Genomic DNA, 21528 nt, shown 5'->3' with positions numbered 1-21528 from the left:
AAATTTGAACGTCAAACAAAATATTTCATCTTTCTGCCGAGTGTTTACCAACCATCATAATCTTTTAATTAAAATCACACGGAAAATTGCATGGGCCATATCGAATATACAAAATATTCTTACAAAGCTCACAGACGATGAGAGCACGCGAACGAAGGCATGTGATCGGCGAGGGAGGGGTGGGCCTCAATCGCCGGCGCTCGGCGGCGGTAGAGACGATGAGGGTCGACGAGATTAGCAGAGAGCTAGAGACACCCTGGATCCGGAAGCAACAGGAGCAGGGCAGGACCCAGACACCGAAGTAACAGGGCCCAAAAGCGAGGCGTGGCTCCCCGCTGCGGCCCGGCAGGAACAGAACACGGCCCCGAATGCTAGCCACAACCCACAAGGCCTACGGAATCCGCCGAGGAAAGGCCCAGGACTAGGGGGGGGGTCCAGCAGACGAGCAGTGGGTGGGGTCTGACCGTCAGTTACCGAGGCGGTGGGAACTGGCAAAAAGGAAGTTCGACCAACGGGGGCCAGCAGGGGCAGCAGATCCCAGGGACCGCTCCGGACACGAGAACCTTCCAGGGCGACCAGGTCCACCACGGCTCCTGCCAGCATTTGAAACTGGCCACGTGGAGCGCCAAGGGCCTAGCGTTTGAAATTGGCCCGCTCTCAACCCTGACAGGCGCAGGGGAATCAGCAGCACATTGCACTTTAACGACCCACTTTTGCAGACGACGGGCTTTGTCTCGACGCGACACATTCAGCCTGGTGCCGACCACTGCGCGACACATCCGGCCTGGTGCCTACACGATCTGTACTTCCTCTAAACAGCTCCTTTTGTTTGATGTTTTTGACTAACCGCTAGATATGACACGTGTGGTGTAATATGGAGAGCTGCCAAAGAGGGAGGAGAGTCAATAAACTGGGATTCAGTTGCTTGATAATGCATTTGATGAAAACACAATTGTTTGACAGTTTAAATTACCACAGTGCGTGAAATTGACCCTACTTCAATTAATAGCTGCAGCCAGTTATTTTACTCTATTTTTCTCAACGAATTTCAGTAAATCGTACTGGTGAAAAATGAACTTTCGTTAGCAATCTCTGTTATATTTGAATAGTTTTCTGAGGAGTAGTATTCCTTCGGCGGATCGACCAATAGTTTGTATATACTCTCCGTAGCTAGCTAGTATGTACATGCATGGCTCTGAGCTCGATCTGACCACACAGCTCGAGTGGATTTGCTTCTCAGTCAACAGTCATGCATGGACGTGAATCTCGTGCATGCAGTGCAGTACTTGTCCTGTCGTTCAATCAGAGCATACGTATAGACGTATAATAGTGCATGCATGCTGTACGCTAATCTGTATCCTAGCTAGCTTGACACATGCACTTAGCATTTGCGTGGTCTATCTTTTGATTTAAGGACAACTATATATGATCTGACTAGTAGCAGCATGCAGCACGTCCAGCTGTTTATGCATGCATGGTACAAAATCTCGTCAAACACAGTGTCACAGCCAAATACACAGTTTTGTGAGTAAGCCTTATATTTGTTGCGGGTCACAGCTTAGCACCCACGAGGGGCACTGTACATAACTCATGCTCTAAGACGCAACACAATGGCACAAGAGATCTGCAAAAAACGCGAATAGCAGAGAACAGCGTTCTGATCACCCAAACTGTGGACAGCGCACAGCGCTTGCGCGTTAGCGGGTGCAGAGAGCAAACGGTCCGGATCATGCACGTTGGAAGGCAGTATAAATAGCCGCTGAAACCTAATTAAAGAGAAGACGTCGATCGCCACGTGGCACGCAGCGCAGCCTGACACCGTCCTCTCTTTTCGTCGTTCTGGTCCGCCTGAGGGGGGCGACGGCGCGTGGCCAGAGAGATGCCACCACAATGACGACAGAGCATGTGGCCGGTATATATCTCCTTCGTCTGAAGACTGAAAGTTGATGCCATGCATGCGGAGTGCACCTCATCAAGCACCCCAATCGACACGCGCATGCGGATCACCACGCTGGAGTCCGCCGTGTCGGGTCACGCCGGCCGGTTTGCAGTCCGCGGCATCACTACGCACTCCATTCTCCATTAGGCATGGCCTGGCGCCGGCCGGAGATAAGCAGGCCAGGCTGAGAGCTGCCTGCTAACGGAGACGCACACATCATCTCCGATTTTTTGACCGAGATGTTGACGGTTTTATAGGCACGTCCATGCTGTCACATGAAGATGAAGTGCCATGCCGTTCCTTGACGCTTGGCCGTTTCCGGCGACCACGTACGACGTACGACTTTCGTGTCAACTTGGCGCGCATCCGACCAACGTGTCACCGCTGGCAGTACTGTGCACGCCGGTTTTAAACTGGTGTCGGTCTCGTACGTACCCACGCAAGTGTCGTTGTGCCCCTCGCCTATCCTGATCGATCGTCAATAAGTCGAAGCAAATTAAGAGGAACCATGCTACGTACTTCAATTAAAACTCAAGCATCCACGCCGTTCAAGACCTACGAGATCAATAAACTTTTCTCATATATTAATTTGGCATATACGCATACACACCCGCTATGCTCCTTTTCTTTTTTTTTTTACCCTGGTGCTTAATTAGTGATATACTGGCCTCAATACGTATGTGGTACCGACTTTGAGAAGAAGTAAGAAACATTTTTCTGTCCCTCGTTGAAGTGTTTTCTTGATTGGCTTCATGTGTAGTGGCAGTTGACCCCACATTGTAGGCATCGAACCGGTCTTTGGCCTGTGCCCGATTCCTTGAAAACCCTTTGACAGACACCTCGTAGGGCTAAGATTTTATCGGACCATAATTATCGCTAATACTCTCGCAGAACCACATTTCAGGTGGAACCCACCCACCATAGGTCTCGTCAGCTCTCAGAACTGACCTGATCGACCAATGGTTATGAGATTTGTAATGCTTGGAGCACAAAATTGATCCCGACGTGAGCTGACCTGGCAGCGAAAAGGGTTTGACCCGTCCGGCGTGGCATCTGACAGCTGAGTACCCACATGCTAGAAACAGCGTCAAACGCCCTTAATTACCCCATTTGGGTTCTGTGAAATAGCAAATGTGGTCCGATGAAATCCTACCCTTAAGAAATGTGGTTTTGTGAAATATACTCTAATAAATTCAACAATAGGAAGTACTCGTATTGAGCATTTTATGAAGTACAAGTTATTTAATATCTCCCTTTTCAATAGTTTTCGGCTGGAGTCGAATGTGTTTACTGCAAACCACTATTCTTAGCTTTCAAGATACTTGTGCAGTACTACTATATTGGAGTTGCATTGCGTATGCCGATTGCATTTGTCCCATGTTATCATGTTTCTCTGTCAGGCATTCTTTCCACACACACCGCGCCCTTCCTTCTATTAAATTCCTGCTGCATCTCACGTGTTTCTCCAAAGGACGTGTAACGATGGCTCATCAGATACAGAGTCTGAACTTTGCATGAGTATCCAACGGCACCCTAGGCTTGCCGAGCTTACCGCCGCCACTGGTTTAGTATAAGAGTATCTCTAGCAGATTCCGTTTAAAGAAAATTTAAAAACCGTTTTGCGATTTTGAATTGCATCGGGCGGAACATATCCTTCAAATGTGTACTGTAAATTTGAAAATCAACTTCATGCGTAGTTTATCATCTCAGATAGAGAGCAAAAGGACGTGTTGTTGATCATGACATCATAGACCAATGTTCATCAAGGCATACTACATTGATCCCTAAGATAGCCTAGAATAGCGCGCGCGCACACACACACGCTAAAGAGCTCTCGGGCTCACTCGGAGTCGGAGGAGAGGTCGATGAACGACTAGAGCTCCGCCTCCGCTCGCCACACCGTTGTCTCCATCGCGATCTCCTTCGGATCTCATAGTCGCATATGCCCCGCGGCAGTTGTTCGACGTCGAAAGCCTAGTGGCACGCCTCCACGGTGGCTGTCTCCCTCGACAGCCGGGTCGCATGTCGGAGTGTCAGCACCTTCTCGTCTTCGTCCTTGTTATCGGATGGGCGTGCGGTGCACGGCGGAAGCCGACCCGTGGAGGGTGGCGGCCCAGGAGTGCTCCTGCTTCGGCTCCGATTGTTCAGGAGCTCTCCTCCTCCGGCTCCACGCAGGCTACCCGGCCAGGAGGTGACATAGAGCGAGCTCCCGGCCCTCTCACCATGCCCCAATTAACCTAGCGCAAACACTGTAGAGGCACATGCATGAAATCTTGACGGTTTGTAGATTTTGACGCTCGAGTCCTCGGAGCGGAAGAGGCCGAGCTGATTGCAATTAATTCAAACAAACATAGTACTAGCAGGATTTGTGAGGCTCTGAAATTTAGGGAAATGGTTACTCGCAAAAAAAGAAAAGAAAAAAAATGTAGGACAAAGGTTCAAAGCGGGACGTGAATGGGGTAATACTATTACCCCCACCCAAAAAAAACAGTCAAAAAAAGAGCAGAGCAAAAGACTCTCCGCTATAACGCCATAAGACTGGACGAACACAATAGACGCAAAACGACAGAGCTTGAACACCATGGCCGACGAGATGCTCCACTACTCCTCCTGTGACCTCCTCATGAGAGACATAGACAAGGGAGGCTTCGAATGGGACCTCCCCCCGCTGGATCAACACCGGCATTTACTTGCTCATTTGGAGGCCGCACGCAGGGTGAGGAGTAAACCCCAGAGGAGCCTAAAGGTGAGGGTTTTTTTTCCGGATTTTTCTTCCTAGCAGGGAAATTGGGGTTGAATCTTGACTTGCCTCCGTACGTCGTCGTCGCATCTCTGTTTTCATTGTTTTTTTTAACTAACGGTGCAATCGCATTAAAGGTCAGTTTTTTTTGGGATATTTTCAATTTCGCAAGGATATCCGGTGATCCACTGCCCGCGAGTATACTGCCTTGTCCGTCCGTCGCTGTCGAAACTTAAGTTGAATTGCATCGCTTCTTTCCTTTTCTTTTTTTGACACGCATCGCACCGCTATTTTTTTGTTTTCTTTCGCATCGCTTCTTAATTCCCGGAAAACCCAAGGTCTGCTGCCACGTCCAGTTGAAAAAAGCCCGAAAAGTCCGGTTTTTTTAATCCAACAACGGCGGCGACCCACCAGTCCGTACGTCGGCAGTGTGTTTTGGTTTAGGACGTAGAGGCCTGCTTCATAAGAGCAGAAGCCCACAATCTTTTTTTTTCTCGATTTTTTCGTTTGCGGGGCGAGCCCACAAGAGCCCAGTTACAGTTAGCTCAGCGCTAGGTTTAGCGACTGCGACTCTGATATTCAGCGACGGCGGCGGCAAAGACTTGTCTTCTCCAGGGCTTTAATTTCGTGATTTCAGCTGAGCGTTTAGTTAATTTTCCCGCCGACATTTGCCCAGGTTCATTTGCCTAGATCCTTTGGAGGCCCTTCATACATTTGCCAAGGCCTTGATTCAGTTCGCTGGGATTTCCTCCTTGATGGCATGAAGAATTTTGGTTTTGGTTCAAGATGGACTGACCTGATTTCCATTATTTTGGCCTTTTCCTTGTCCAAGATCTTGCCGAATCGGTCGCCGGGTGTTTGTCTGGCTCATCGAAGAGGCCTCAGACATGGGGACCCTTTGGCTCCCATGCTCTTCATTCTGGCGCTCGAGCCGCTTCATCAACTTCTGCAAAGAGATACTGACTTTGGGTATCCTTATCCCCCCTTGGCCGATGAACGGTTGGTATGAGATGCAGTCTCTACGCCGATGACGCTGCCCTGTTTCTAAACCCTGTGAAGAGAACATCTTCTATGTTAGCCGGTTAAACGATGACGCTGCCCTGTTGCTTATCCTATTCTTGACCTCTTTGGTGAAATGTCTGGACTGACCATCAACCAAAATTCAGATTGGCAATGGAATGAGAACTCTTCTTGAGGTGTCTCCGTGACCCTCTTGCCGTAATCTAGTTAAAGGGTTCTTGAGGTGTCTCCGTGACCCTTTTCTTTCTTCTTTTGTTTTTTTGTAGCTTATTTCTAACTTGTACAGTTCCCCTCTTGCTTAATGAATTGCAGTAATCCTGCTTGCCCGTCAAAAAAAATTGTACAACAGTTTTTCATATTGTCCTTGTTTTCTCCTCTCACTGCCAATTGACAATTTTGTTTTGATTCAGGAGGTACCAATATTCTGTATTTCAATCAACGCCAGTGCGGACTGCTGGGTTAAGTTAATGGAAGTCGTCAAAAGTAATATCAGTAAGGTACAGTCGATGTCCCTTTTTGGTCATCCTGTAACACCTCCATCTCTTGGCGTTGCGGAGGAGTGTTACTACATCATAAGGCTGCAGAGTGATAAGCCAGGAGATACCAGATATGTGGACCTTCTCTCCAGGGTCTCTGACATGTATTACATTGCTTTTGGGCCGTGCATCAAACCACAACAGCAGGTTATCCTAATTTTATGACTGACTTTCTTTACATAGCTGTAATTACTTGTTTGTTATACCAACTGTCCCATGTAACTTCTATGATGAAAGTATACTTTTTTTTGTTTTTTGCATGTAAAAAAATGTATTTTTCTTCTTTTGTATAGTCAATAGTGGTTTACTTGCAATTGATCCTCACTATCCGATGGCTCCTCACATATAGCAGTTTGAAGCTTATTAACCCTAAATCAATTTTTTATCATGTCTTCGCCTATGCGCAGGAGCAAGTGTTCTTCAGATTTGTGGATGTGGTGTTACCTGATTGGATAGCGTCTCATAAACTGCCTTATGGTTCAGCACACTCAGCAATGTAAGCTTTTTTGTGAACGTATGATCAGCTAATCTTATATTCAGAGACCCATATAACGCCCTGCCTCACTATAAAATTACCTGCAGATCTGATACCATATTCGGCACTCATTGGTGGGACCAAATTTTTAACACATATCTGAAATGTGCGCCAAAGGACTGTGGCATCTACCAGGACCAACGAAGGAAGGTACTTAAGTGGACCATTCTATTTTTTGGTGAACCACCGAGGCTATAGTCTCTACAAGAAAATTCTGCAAATGTGCTAAAAACTGGCATATCAGAAGACATAGGATGTGCGAAAGAAGGGATCCATAATTGGAAATCATTGAGCAAAATCGGTTTCCGGTATGAATTGAGACCTTCTTTCCTTCACTCCATGAAACTAATGCATGCGCACACACATTATGATCTTTGGAATATGAAGACAAATAAGTACGAACCTTGGGCCATTATTGGGTCAAAAGGGGAAGTGCTAGTACTGAAGTACGATGAGAAGCTTGTACTGCAAATAATCAAGAAAAGACAAGACCAAGCAATTCTCAACATCTGTAAATTACTTGAGAGGCAGCAGGCTCCAAGTGGCAACTGGAAGAAATATATACACCAAAGCCAACATCCAAATGTTGTTATATACCTTGTTTACATCCTTGTGCATGGGCAAGCAGAGGTAATTTTGTACTCCCTCCTTTTTTTTATGTAGGGCCTGTATTTTTTTGTACGAAGATTAACGCAGCAAACAATCGTTTTGGCTCGATGCCATCCACTAGTAATGCCGGCAACTGCCTGCTTTCTCCCGTACATGCATTCATCGTTAACTGCCCATATCTGTACAAGCAAAAAGATTTTCGCAAAAAAAATCAAGCAAAAGGAAACCGCCGCCTTTTTCTCCACGGATGCAGCATGCAACGGAGGGCTCTTCGCATGCAACTGCTTCGCGCCTTACATTTTGGAAATTAGGGAAAAAAATTACACGCACTATATAAAAAAACGGAGGGAGTATCATTTATAATCTTATAGATTCAGTCATGCATATTATTGTATTTCCAGCATTGGTTTTTTCATCTGTTAGGCAACCAGATCCAGAATGAACATAGCTGATTTTCCCCATATAGTTAGTGATTTCCCCCTATAGTTAGTGCATTAAGTAAAGCATATATTTAAGGCATTAGTGCTCTTAGTGCAGCATGTAATCAGGCCATTAGTGCCTTAAGTACAGCATGTAATTAGGTCCTTAGTGGTTGTATAAATATGATATATGAGTGTTAAGTGTGTCATATCTCCTCTTCCTGTTAGATCGATCTTTTAGGTGAGATGGTTCATTGCTATATCTACATGATATCAGAGCTAAGGTCATGAGTTTCAGTCTCAGGGCCCCCGCATTTTCCCAGTTAATTATCCACGCCCACGTCGGGCATGAGGGGAGCTTCTTTCTTCGGGTGTTCGGTGTATCATATCTCCTCTTCCTATCAGATCGGTCTTTTAGGATAGATGAGGTCTTGAGTTCGAGTCTCAGTCCCCCACATTTTTCCAATTATTATCCACGCCCATGTCGGGCGTGAGGGGAGCTTTTTATCCACGCCCACAGATGTGAAGGGGGGTTGTTAGGTGTGTTATATATCATTTTACTATCAGATCGGTCTTTTAGGATAGATGTTTGGTTTCTATATCGTAACAATGAGCAGATCACAGTCCATGGCCGCTTTTCCCAAACTTACATCATCGTTTAAATATTTTGTAGGGAATTCCCTTTGAAATAAGGGAAGCTGCTGGATTGCTCTTGAAATGGAGTCTACAAAATGACTTCAATAAAATGGAAGTTGCTCGAGAGATTATGTGAAATCAGAATTACTATCTTGTCTTTCAGAAGAAAATGATTCGATTAGATCAGCTTCTGGAATTGTAATAGTTGAAATTCTGAAAATAATTGGGGCTCCTAAATGGAAGGAGTTGTTCTTATCTCTAAGGAATTGTCTTGACAGTGACATGCTAAATCACATGGAAGGTGCTATGAAGCTGATTTCTAAGGTAATGGTCTGTCTAAGCACATGAATTAATCGCTCTTTATAGTTATATACTTATTTTGTTTGTGGTGACAGATGTGTGAAGATGCTATAGAGGAACTCGACTGTTGTGTTCACGATTTGCTTGAAAAACCTCTCCAAATGTTTCTTTTGAGATGGATAAAGGTATATATGTGTGTGTATGAGGTTGCATTAGAGTTCTTCATAACATGAAAATTTATTTGAATTTTTTCCCTTCGATAACAGTTGATTGGATCCAAATATGCCAACTTAAGAAGCTTATCATTTGGCTGTATTAACCAATGCATTGTTGTGAAGCCACGGGTAAGAGTCTTTCTCCCTCCCTTTCTCACTATCAATTTTGTTGTTATTGTTTTTGAGTAATCATATGTTCTTATTTTAGCTTTTGCACGAGTGTATTGATCAATACCTCAAGGCCTTAATCTGCCTTCTTAAGGTAGACTTTTGTTGTCTTATATTTGTTTTAGAGTAAATTTCAAGGAACCATACCTTTTGGGGTTAGGGTTTCACTGAGACACAACTCTTGGCGTTTGTTTCAAGGAACCCCAACTCTTGGCGAGGTACCGTCAACGATCTGAAAACACTTGACTCTAGAGTTGGGGTTACTTGAAACAAACCCCAAGAGTTGTGTTTCAGTGAAACCCTAACCCCAAAAGGTGTGGTTCCTTGAAATTTACTCTTTGTTTTATTTTAACCATTAGATCCTTTCAATTATTGTTTATTTGGTTGTATAAATTTTCAGAAAGGATTTGCTCAGATGGAAGAAAATGATTGCAAGGACAGGGAAGCCGCAGCTCTATCTTTGAGCTCTTTAGCGGAAGTTTGCATGAGTGGATCTCATCCTTGTATTTCAGAGGTACATCGCTCAACTTACTATGAGGTGTATTTTAGAGTGCACTATTGCCAAAAGGAAATATCTATTTATCTGTGTCTTTACATAAGAAATTTTCTTATATTGCAGATTATTATATTGTTAACCCAACTTCTTCAAGGTGCAGTTACTTCTGTACGAAGTGTTACATATCGTACACTCGTTCGGTATAGCAAGGTTATTGTTCAGGTTTGTTTTGCTTAAGATAACCTTTTATGGATGTGAGCTTCGCTTAATTTATGCATGCCGATTCCTGAATTGTGGTTCTTAGCTCCCTATCGTACTGTTATTTTCTTTTGCTAACGCAGCTCCTTGGCCATCCAAATGGTCGTACACAATTTAACGAGATCATGTATGCTCTGTTAGGAGGAAAATCAGATAACAATTGCAGTGTTCAGGAGGCTGCTATTTCTGCATTGGCAACCCTTGAAGAGGTTACATACCTATCTTCACTTGGTTTACTTTTTGTAGAGTTAGAGACGTACTCATTTATGTTTTCAGGAGGCTGCAACCCTTCAAGAGGTTATTGATCAGCTTAACTCTCAGAAGGATCTGTTTGCACTGGTTCAGTGCTTTTCATCTGTCGCAAAGGTGCCTCTTTTACTTGTTTTCATCGGTGTACTATTAATATAATCTGAATTTGCTTTATCAATGCTAAAATAGTGATGTGAATATCTTGGTTAGTGATCCTGGGGTGAAATGTAGCTTATTATTGTACTCACCCTGTATAAAACTCCTTATTTTTTCAATATACCAAGACATGAGCTTTGCATTTCCTTGACAGAAAAACATATCTTGGTTATAAACTTGGCCATTTTAAGTAAAAATACTCTGATTTGCTTGGTGTTAACAGATTTTTTGAATAAGAATTTGGAATAGAAACCGCTTCATCGAATCATGAATCCATATTCTGCCGAGAGTTTTTATATCTTGATGGTGTATCGAAGAATATGAAAAGTTCTCTCGCATCTCCAACTCTTCACTATTCAATATATCACATGCTGCACCCGTTAATTTGTTGATTGCAGATATACTAAAGTAGAAGGCTCTGCCCAGCTTTTCTTTTGAAAGCTGTTAAAGATCTTACTGAGACCCGGATTTTCTCGATTTGCTGATCTGGTTTTTCATGGGTGCATTAATCTTATCAGATCCCTGCAATTAGCAAAGGTTTGTGCAGCCTTTTGAAATTCTATTTTAAGGCTTACTCCGTTTGCTTGATATTCCGTCTAGCAGATTCCACTCAAGCTGTCTGAGTTGTTTAATAACCTAGGCCAACTAGACAATTTATTGTGATCGAGAACTTGACAGTAAATCTTCGTTGGGAGTATGCTTTAAGTTCAATTACATAGAGATAAACTCATGACATTTTGTTTCTTGGGGGATCTCTCCTTTCTACATGCAGGCTGATCCTTCTGCAAGCGTTGCCTCATACAACAGGGAATTCATTGTCTGGTCATTACACCTGTTGTCAGTACTTGCACAAGGCTTGTTTGCTGGTATTGAAAGCATGGTAAATGCAACTCTTTGATCAGCGATATTTATTGAATTGTTTTGTTAATAATGTGTTGCTATTGTTACATATATGGCTGAGCCTGGGTTCTCTTCAACTCTCTTGTCTTGTTGATGTCGGTACTTGATAGGATATCCATACCCTTCCATGCCTTCTGATGCATTAGTTGACTTGGTACATTGTCTGCCTCAAATTGTTTTCTTATATACAAAGGCTGGTGCTTTGCCATTTTCATCAAGATAGGAAAAACTAAACAAAGTTGTATCTATATGATTCTAATAAATGCACAAGCACTACATTAATCTGGAGCTGCAAGTCTCCTCTGGTGAGAGTGTCTTGGTTCAGCAAATAGGCCACCCGACAGTCTTGCTTTCATTCCTAAACGCTCTTGCACCTCTCCTTCCATACGTCCCAAGTTACCGTGAGCAGTACTCCACCGAACTTCCTTTTAGCTTCTGCATCAAGTGCTACCACTACTAGATTCCGCCAATCCTCCAGTAGCAATTGCTGAAGACCATGCTGCAATGGTATGTTATTCCAACCCGCTACCAATCCCCATACACCCCTGAGGAAAAAGCACCCTCTGGATAGGTGATTATTTGTTTCCGGTTGCATGTTGCACAGCCTGCAAACACCCCGTTGCGGAACTTTCATAATGGCAGGCCTGTCTGCAGTTAGAGGCCCTTCATGGAGAGCTAGCCACCCATGAAGCTTGACTTTAGGCTCAACATCTGCTCGCCACACCTAGAAAGGGATGGACGCTCCTGAGAACTGCATCGTGTCAGCTGATTTGGTCGTGTACTGTCCATTGTCCATCCATTTCCAAGTGATGGTGTCTACTGATATGTCGTTCAAATTTACCCCTTCTTGCATTCCCAAAGTTCCACAAACTCCCTAATCTGTTCATTAGTAGTAATTGGTCTTAGCATTCGCATCCAGACATCATGCTGCAGCTCTTGTTTGACCTTGCGTCTTCTCCTCTTGGCCAGCATGTATCGGTGCGATGCAATGTCCCTCAGGGCCTGCCCCTGTAGGCACCTGTCGCTCCAGAATTCCGCCTTGCCTCCATCACCTAGAGTAATTGAAGTAGATGCCTGGAAAAGCGCCATGTCTCTTGACCCGCAAGGCAGAGAGGGCCCACGCCATGCCTCAAATTGTCAGTTTTGTTGTTGCCACATAACAGAAGAATTGATTATTTTTTTCTTCTCTTGAGCGGGCACCTAAGTAGTTGATGGGCAAGCAAGCACCTGTTGTTTAACCTCAGTATCCTCTTCACTACAGTGTATAGGTGTAGCTGAGGTCTTCTGCATATTAGTGTGGAGACCAGTAGCCGTTCTGAACAGGTTTAACAGTTGAAGGGAAAATTTGCAGCCTTGTTTATATGGACTGAGGAAAATTATCGCATCATCTGCACAAAAGAGGCCCATTGTGCTGGTCGACGACCAGTCAGTTCAGACAGAAGGCACACTGGTCTTGTTTAAATTGCATCAACACCAAACACGGTAGGTATAGAATCGACCATCCTCTAATGAAGACACATTGGTTTTATTTAAAAACAATCGCAGAAAAAGGTTTTATTTAAATTGCATCAACACCAAACACGCAGGCATAGTGCCGAAGTTTCTGAAATAGATACTGCCGCATGTCAGTGTAACTGGATATGGATAGCAGAGCAGTTCTTGTGTTGTAAACTATTAGCTATAATTAAGGTTGAAATACTCAGTGAATAGTATATAGAGAAGAGAGTTGTGAGTAAATTGACAGGGAAGTTTCTATTAACCATGCATTGATTATAAACTTGAGTTGCAGATTATTTTTAATATTGCCTGTCCTCTGTTTGTTGATTGGCATTTCAACATTGTATTATATCAGCAACACTTCTATACTGAGCGAGTCATATTTATTTTTCTTTCAGATTTCTCAAAGCTCTTTGAGTGAAATACTTCTGAAATGCTGCATGGATGAAGCATCTGATGTTAGAAAAAGCGCTCTGATCCTGTTAGGGGATCTTTCTAAGGTTGGGTGCAAAGCTCATGTGTTCACTATACGTTGCAACTCCAACACTTCAACCTGTAAAATAGTAACATGTTTTCATACACTAGGTTTGCCCGAAATGTTTGCAACAATATTTTGCAGATTTGCTAAGGATTCCAGCGAAGCATTTGGTAAGTATATCCTGTGTACTTCTGTAATATCTCATTTTTTGGTTCCTGACATAATTTCGTTAATGTAGTCCCCAGAATTTGTGAAGGACACCGCCTCAGTAGGTAGCAGTGCTTGTAGGGCCATTGGAGGATTGGAAATCACGGTTCGTGCCACTTTAAGAATAATATATTCATATACTTTACAATGTGAAGTTGTTTTCCTTTTGTCGGCAAATTACAATTTTTGCATATCACTTAAGTAGATAACTCTTGTACTGCCATTATACTAGTTACATATTTCTGAGTGAGCATTTCAGCTAAATTTGTTCTGTCTTGTGACATAATAGGGCTTGAAGAAGTCACTTACTGAAACGAGTGCAATTACACTTGGGAGACTTTGCCTTTCCTTTCCAGCAATGGCGGCCACTTATATGAAAGACTTTATGGAAGGATGGTGCAACGCATTATGCATGTTAGCATTTTTTTAATTCTCTTGACTTCTTTATGGTGTATCCAAAGGGTGAAGGAAACTGTTACTTTATACTTTTCTTGCATGCATTTTGAAGCTAAAATTCTGTCGTGTGCAGGATAAGAAATGACTCTGAGAAAGAGGAGGCATTCCGTGGTCTACGTGCATTGGTAAACTATTTTTCGTTTGTTAATTTTTGCTGGTACTTTTCTCATGGCTGTGGATTATGAACTTACAAAACAATGTGTGTGCTGTGCTACTAGCTTGCAGAAAATCCACCGATCTCTGCGGATTCAATTGCTTGCATTTCCCGTGCCTGTGCAAGTTTGCATGTAAGACAACAACTTGTATTGGATTTATATTCCAGACTATATAGATATGTGACATCACTTTATATATGTACAGGAGCTTAAAGATGAAGCTTTACAAAGTCAGATCCGTAGCATTCTGGCCAGCCTGCTGCAGTTGCATTAGAGGATTAGAATGGTGCTGTTCCGATATTATACAAGCAGGTTCATAGGAGTCCAGCCTGAATTGGTGGCACTCGGTTTGTAAATAGGCTTCCGAGCAGGGCAAATCAACATATGAAGTTTCTCTATGTTGTTTTGTATTTCTAGAAAATCAAGAGTAGCAGCATTGGGCAAACTTGAACCACTCAGTATTTCTAGAAAATCCTTGGGGATTTGTGATTTTGCATGTAAGTAGCGTAGATTAATAGTCGAGCAATGTACATGTAAGTAGCGTAGATTAATGCACTACGTAACGTTCTACAGCACCCTATGCAACTAAAACTGGGGCGGTGGTCTCCACCAGGCGATGATGTTCTCTAGATTAATATAGATGGCAGTTTCCATGTTGAGACATTGTCAGGTGGCTGGTGTTTTGTGATCCGGGATAGAAATGGTGATGTGTCTGGTTCAGGTGCGGCAAGAGTCCTGAATGATGACGCGTTAGACCGACCCGCTGCGTTCATGAAGCTCGGGCTATGCATGCTCTGTGCGTAGGAGCTCTCCTGCCATTGCCGCTCTCCATGCTGTCGACCACGTAAAGTACAAGTGTACAACGCCTAGGACGAAGAGGCGTCTGTGCCGAGGGTGGCGGCGAGATGCTGCAGGTGTTGTTGAGTTGTTCTGTGTGTAGTTGCCGACGGGGATAAAGCCGATTTTGTGTTCTAGGTTCATCTCCATTGGGGAATTTTTCGAGAGGTTGGGACTCAGAACAGAGACGAGTGGCTCGTGCTATGTTTTAGAACTATTTCAAGTCCCAAAAGTACCTTGCCATACTCGGCGAACCAATAATTCAAGGGTCTGTATAACCAGCAGGCGTCTGGATTTGGACTTAAATCATGTTTATGCAAAATCCAGTCGTCTGATTTGAGATTTAAAAACAGTCATTTTTTTTAAGGCTCACATCTTATATCTAACGGACAGAAACAACAGAAAACTGTTGTGTGTTTGCTCGTCCCCCAAACCCCACCTACCGCAACTAATTGGGTAACGGACAAAAAAAATTCATAGCAGTAATTGCAATCATGAATACAAAAGGTAAAAAGTGTCTAACATTCAACTGCATTTTGATAGAAATGGATTGCAGTTATAAACTATTACTTTGTCTAAGAATTCTGGACTGTACAGGAAAAAATGCATAGCTGTTCTGGACTGGACTTGGCTTATTCTGGAGTAGTCTCATCCTAATCTACTATGGGCACAAGACTCCTTGTATCGTTGGAACAGTATTCAAGACTAAGGCTAAGACTAAAGGAAAGAAAAACATAATACAAATTTCTAACAAAAATCTGCTTTGGAACAGATTTTTAAGATCTAGCTGGCATCAAAACCTGAAAAAAAAATACAGAATATTGGGGGAAGCAGATTATGGGATCATCTAAAACACACATGATAAAAATCTGCCTTAGAACAGAATTCAAAATTACCTTAAGAAAATACATAGTTGTAGATAGCTGGGATGCAATTCCAATTAAATCAGCTGCAATTGTATTTTTATAGAACTAGGATTGCAAATTGTAAACATGATGCAATTAAATTTTAAAAGAAGTGCAAATTTGAATTAAAAACAGGGGATGCCTTCTCCTGTGAAAAAAAAATACAAATTTCAGTCGCTTCTCCCTCAGCCTTCAGATTTGAATCTTGTGTCTACCCTTCGGTTTCTTTTTTATTTGCCTGCTCTTCCTGCTTGTTGTACGCTTTGTGGGCTTCACAAAGAAGTGACTCAAAAACAAAACAACATTCGGCCAAGCCACTTTAAAAACCCCTCTCAAAAATTCACTTCAAAAACATGGCCTGCGACAATGCTCTAAAACTCGAAAACTGCTCTCATCTGGAATATGCTTGAGATGCACAAGAAACAAAAAAGGAAGAAAGATTAGTAACATGCCTGGAGTTTTCTTGCGGGAAAAACAGGGAATATGGAAAATAGAGGCCGTGAGAAGATGCATACTCGCATACCAGGACAGGTTAGGCAATAAAGACATATAATTATTTTTATCCAAACAAAATCATCTTACCGATGAAAGTGAAACAACATATTCTATTCATTGGTACCCCCCGTATGCAGACAGCTCGCAAAATTTCCCTTTCAACTTCACACAAGAGCTCAATGGAGCATAGATAACTGCCAAACACAATTACTGCAATACTGATGCTTGCTGAACACTGATCCATGTATACATTTTCCCAAAATAGAATCTGCCAAGGCATGTAGATAGTACAAATCATCTTTATTTTTCCCAGAAACAAATACTGAATCTACTTGTGCTTGCGGAACAGTGGAACACTAATACATGTATGCATTTTCCCAAATAGAATTTGCCATGTTTATAGATCAATAAAAGGGTACAACTCGACAAGGTGATAATAAAATTCAAAGCTAGGCTTCCAATTCATAGGTAAAACATACAGTGGAGATACATTAATGAGCAGCTAGCAGCAGGACCTAAAAAGAAAGGGAACACAAAATTCAGAAATGCATACCTCAGACCCCCATGGGGATTTTCATGTGTCAAAGCAGCACAAATTCAGAGAAACATGTCTATACATCTGTATTTACAAATTTGCCGTGCTAGCCCGGATATGTCCCATCTTTTCATCCAAAAAGCATCATCTATTTTTTCAGTCATCGAACACACAAAAAATCGCTCTCCAATTGTCAAGGACATATGCCCAGGCCATGTCCTCTATTTTTCAGATACGTTAGGAGACAGAATTAGATGATTGAAAAAACTGATAATTAGATGACTAAAATTATGCAGGCAGGCAGGCCTAAATCAGTGAGAAACACCTACCATTCAAACCTGAGCTCTTAGATTCCCTGTGCCACACTCCAGCCTCCACAGAAATTTGAGGCGTATGAAAATAACCAACTGAAATACAAAAAAATGGCCTTCTCTGACTATTTCTGCATCTGAAAGAAAAACAAGTCGAAATTTCAGCGCAATGAAAAAACAAGTCGAAGGAGTGCACCTAAGTTTAAGAGTCAGTGGAATTTAGTTTAACTTGCAATTTGACAAAGGGTCTGTCTAATGGGCAGTCACCTGATTTTGAACCTAAAAGCAGTCACCTGTTTTGAAACTAATAAATAGGCATCTGTTTGTTGAACAAAACCAGTCGCCTGTTTTTTCTTCAAAAAACAGGCAGATATCACATGAGCTGATTGTTTGGCAAAACATTCAACAAGTTGATGCCTTTGGCGCCAAAACAAAAAATTCAAACTGCCAAAAATTATGGTTTTGGCGTCAATAACATAGGAAAAAATACAACGAAATGATATGGGCAAAAAGATGTTTTTGCTGTGCAAACCTGTTTCAATTCTGCAGCCAAAACACATAGAAACTGTAATTTCTTCAGGGAAAACCCACACCCAGCCACCCGGCATTCAAATGTCGAAATGATCTGGGCATAAGAGCACCAAAATTCATAAGATCCAACATCCAAAGACAATAAAACTGCAATTTAAACAGGGGACAAAGCACACCCAGCCAATCAGCCTACCCTGGACTTCCTACTGTACTCTATTATTAAAAAAATCTCATCAAATGGGCTGCAAAAAAGGCTAAAAACTTGAGCATCAGGCAAGCAAACATTGGTAGTGAGAAATCATGTTTTAATTGTGCAGCCAAACACATGGAAGGATTGGAAGCTGCAATTTTTGCAGTGATTAATCACACCCTGTCACCCCCAGCATACAGATGTTGAACTGACCTGGGCAAAATGCAAAAGATCCAAAATGACCGCATAGTGGCAGCATAACTACATTTATTCAGGGATAAAAGCACACCCAACAAATCTTCATACAAATACTCAGAAGATCTGGGCAAAGTGCTAGGCAAAAGATCTGGACAAATAGCCACACAGCAACTACTACATTGTGGCAGCATAACTACATCAGTAACTACATATCTTACATAGTGCCTTAGATACTTCGCATAGAAGCAAAAACAGCTACAAAAAACAATTTATGGGGAAAACACAAACCACACACAGTCCTCGAAAGATTCGATGAGATTGATGCAAAAGAAGCTCTTTTCCTTGTCTCTTATCTTGCACAGCCCACTTGGCTTCCCACAAACCTCACAAGAACCCTTGCATCGAAGAGGAAAAAATTGAAGGAATTGGAATAAGGAAGAAGCACAAAAACGTTGGATCAAGGTACTGACAAAAAATCAGTGATAAGGATAATATACCTCCATATATGAGCTTTAACCAAGCAAAATGAACCTGATGCAACTAATTAATCTGCAGTAAAGTTTTAAAAAAGGGTGTGAACAAAATGTTGATTGCACCAAGATGAAAGAAAACAGATATTGCAAATGTGTAAAATGTGCAAGATAGCCAGTGCAGATTAAATGCAGAAAAATGCGATTAATGAAAATCAAGAGTGCAATTACACTTACTAAGAGTACAACTTGCAAAAATATTGTTTTCTCGGTGCATAAAACAAAGAGAAAACAAAAAAGTTCTTGGGCAGAAATATAAGTGTGGAAAAATAAACCCACTAGTTGGAGCACACAAATTTGCAATTGAAATTGCTCGCAGTCAACGGTGCGATTGCGCTTGGACAGATTGTAAGATGAAGTACTCTTTGTCATTGACACAAACAAATTGAACAAGATGTTCAACTTATCTGATGCTAGTGGTGATATTACCCCACCACTAGCTGGTACCATTAATTAAATGCAGAAAAATGTGATCAATGAAAATCAAAAGTGCAAATGCACTTAGGCAGAGTACAACTTGCAGTAATGTTGGGCAGAAACCCCACTAGTTGAGACAAAAAAACTGATAATTGCAATTACTGGAAATCAAGAGTGCGGTTGCGCTTAGATAGAGTACAACTTGCAGTAGTGTTGGTCGGTGCATCAAAATAGAAAGTGAAATAGATAAAAAAAAAAGATCAATTAAGGCAAAACCCACTAGTTGAAACAGAAATTGCAATTGCAATTAGTGAAGGTTGATAGTGCAATTGCGCTTAAGCAGAGTACAACTTGCAGTGTTGTTTGTTGGTGAATCAAAATGGAAACAAAAATTGATCAATTAAGGCAATGGGTAAGGCAAAACCTTCACATAAAGATCCTTCAGCCAATCAAGATAGAAATGACACCCTACCCATGGTTTTTTGGGAACAAAAAAATTTAACCTGTTATGCAGATCTTGTTTATGAAATATCAGTGATATGGAATTTGGTGCAAACCTTAGTTTCTCAGATAGCAACACCAATCACAAAAACATCGTATGTCTGTGAACAAGGTGAACAATAAGGGTGCAACACTCAATCCATGCAGAATTTTAAAATGTGAAACATTATAACTTCACTTACTGCTTGCACAGATCCACCGGTACACGCCAGCCACCCCCTCCACTACCCGCTCGGATAAACAAAATCAACTTAAGCAGATAACAGAGGACATGAAAACTAAAATACAATAAAAGATGCAATTAAACTCTACATATAAACAGCAATATGAATGGAACTCGTATAAAGCTGCAAAGAAAAGAGGAAAAAAAAAGAAAGGAGAAGCTAAAATACCAATTGCCCCTTACAAAGAGAGCCATTGTAGAAATAAAGTGGTGCGATCCAGTGCAATATAAACTGTAGCATTTGTAGAGAACTGGAATTGCAAAAGGTAAAACTGCATGGCTTCCCACCCCCACCCGTGCACCTCTTCAAGCAAAACCAGTGAGCAAAACAAACCCAGGACCAGAGAACAAATCGAATCCACTGAACAAAAACTCCACCACTATTTTCCGAAGTTCAAACAAGGAACCAAACCCTACAGCAACAACTCACTAAAATTCTGAACTGCAATTAATCTAAAGCACAAAATGGGTACAAAGTACCACATAGCATACCCCAGCTGCAACTAGCCAGCCTTTTAACGCAACAATTTATACAGATTTTTTTTGGCATCTCCGCACGCAAGTGGGCCGGCCCACTTAATCCTCCGATTGGCCAACGTCGCGCTGCATTTTTTAGGTAAACACAAAATGGGCATCGTTGTATACTTGTATGCATGCTTGGATTCAACAAAACTACACAATTCACTACGTATTCAAGAGTTTTTTTTGTGGGTTACGTATTCAAAGTTAGCTTCATGTTTACCTAAAAAACAATAACAGTTTCACGTAGTAGCAACGTAACATGTGGAGATTGATCTTCATTTTGTGCGAGATCGAGTTGCTCTTTTTTATTTTTGAAAGCACGGTCGAGTTGCTCTTGGTGAAGCAAAGGTTCTACATGTTCCTACATCTTCACAATTTGCTGATATATTCACCAATCAGGGGCTTTTTTCGCTGTTGTTTGGAGAATTCAGTGCGCGATCGTGTGTTCCCGGCCGCATGCCATTATATTTGCTGCTCTGATCTCTTCAAATTTGGGAGTATTATTGGTAGTACGATGTACGGATGATTTGTCTCATTTTGGTATCGGTGCCGCATATTCTGTGAACTCGTTGTCTCCTTTGTCCTTGTCTATAGTTTTTTCTCGCATCGAAATGTGGGGAATACGGAATTGACCAACGCGAAGTGTGGATATGCGCGAGTTGTCTCACCAACCGCTGAGTCACCGGTCAGGCGGTCACCTAAGCTCGATTACGAGCTGGGCACCGCGATGCCGTTGGTACCGTTTTGCAGCAGAGTAAATTAAAAAAACCATCACATTAGGGGTTAAGGTTTCACTTCGATACGATTTACGTTTTGTTTACTAAAAACCATCGGATTAGATTAAGCGTGCGGTTGTTAGCGAATAAACGCGAAACTGACAAGAAGGGCCCACCGGTCAGGCCAGCTGAACCACCGTGGCAAGACACCGTAGGCAGTGCAAGCGGCGGCGCGCGGTCGCGAGCAGAGGCGCGCGGGCCGGCGCGCGGGGGCAGGCGATGGCGCACGGTCGCGGGCAGAGGCGTGCGGGCGCAGGCAGCGCAAGCGGCGACGCGCGGGAGCAAGCCGAAGCGCGCGGGCGCGCACAGAGCGAGCGGCGCGCAGGGCAGCCGGGCGCGCCCCAGCCACGGTGCTCCTCCTCCGCCGCCGCATCTCCTCGTCGCGGGCCGCCTCCGGCCACCTCCTCCCCTAGCTGTCGCCTCCAGCGGCCTCGCCGTGCCTGCGTGGGGCATTTCCGCCCCTCGAAGCTCGCCCCGGAGCACCCCCGCGCACTTCGTCTTCCCCAGAGCGGTGGCGCGCGGCCGCGAGCAGCGCGCACGGGGGCGCCGCGAGCAACGGGAGCGCGCGGGGGGCGGCGGGGCCGCGGG

Source organism: Brachypodium distachyon, chromosome 1 (genome assembly GCF_000005505.3).
Source record: "Brachypodium distachyon strain Bd21 chromosome 1, Brachypodium_distachyon_v3.0, whole genome shotgun sequence".
Classification (NCBI taxonomy): Eukaryota; Viridiplantae; Streptophyta; class Magnoliopsida; order Poales; family Poaceae; genus Brachypodium; species Brachypodium distachyon.
This window is presented reverse-complemented; position numbering follows the sequence as displayed.